Source organism: Mus pahari, chromosome 4 (genome assembly GCF_900095145.1).
Source record: "Mus pahari chromosome 4, PAHARI_EIJ_v1.1, whole genome shotgun sequence".
In the NCBI taxonomy this organism is placed as follows: Eukaryota; Metazoa; Chordata; class Mammalia; order Rodentia; family Muridae; genus Mus; species Mus pahari.
The window spans coordinates 10,447,124-10,448,300 of NC_034593.1; positions in this window are offsets into that span (position 1 = coordinate 10,447,124).

Consider the following 1,177-nt stretch of genomic DNA (forward strand, 5'->3'; position numbering starts at 1 on the left):
ATAGGTAGAAAAAGTGGCAATGTGGTTGTATATAATGTTTTATGATGTTTCATTTGCTGTTATTTCTCTTTATTTGTGAGTGATTTTTTCATCAACTTATCTTTTCAAAAACACATATACAGATGTGCTTTCTTTATATGTATCTCTATTCAAGGTTCATTCTTATCTCTCATTTTCTCTTGTTTTCCCGTGACAATTTTAGAACCTTGTGGCTAACCAGCCCCACTTCCTTGTTTACCTACAGTACCCTGACTTATGCACATATGTTTCCTGAAGCTGATCTACCAGACACACCTTGCCTTTCTCTCATCTTTAAGGTTGTTCTCCAGCTCATTGCAATGGCTAATTTGCACAGAGAAGAAAAGAAGACAGGAAGCATGGTGGGGAGGGTGAACTCTAAATAGACTTATCAAATGATAGTCTGGATTACATACTTTATTAACTTCCAGAATGGATTTTAGAGTCCTTTGGAAAAGTACATGCAAACTATGAGGGGCATAGAGCCCTTCATTGAAGCAAAGGGTACATTTCTCTTCAGTGTTTGCTGACAGTTTTGTGAACCTAAACAAGTAGGATATGTTTTTGTTTTCCCATCTACCTTGCTAGTTGGCTCAGGAATAAAATGTCCTTAATAAAAACCAACCACTGCCAAGTGGCTTCTCAGGCCTGGCATGCTGAGCTCCCCGTGATATGGATGCCACATGGCAGGTCATCTTCAATGGATACTGAACACACTCCTCTGCCCTTGTCCCGTTCTTCTCCCAGACAACAGCAATTGCAGGACTCAACATCATCCTTACTTTCTCATCAGCTGACTACACTTGCGACCAATCCCTCCCACATCCTCCTCCACTCTTTGTACTACTGCTTCTGATCTTTTNAACCTATGATTTTACATGTGTTGAGTTAGTGAGAAAGTATGTCCTCATTATAGGATAGGTGTATAGCTTCTAAAAGGGTAGGAATCATATTTTAATTCTTACTCCTAACCTTTTCTTTACTTCCTTTTTTGTTTAATAATTTCTTTTTGTGTACTTCATATAAGAGCTTTACATCTACATCACTCTTGTTCATCACTCTTCTTCTCTTCTTTCATTAACTACTGTCCACTCTCCAAAATTAATAATCTCTTTAATTATTATTGCCATTTACACACACACACACACACACACACACA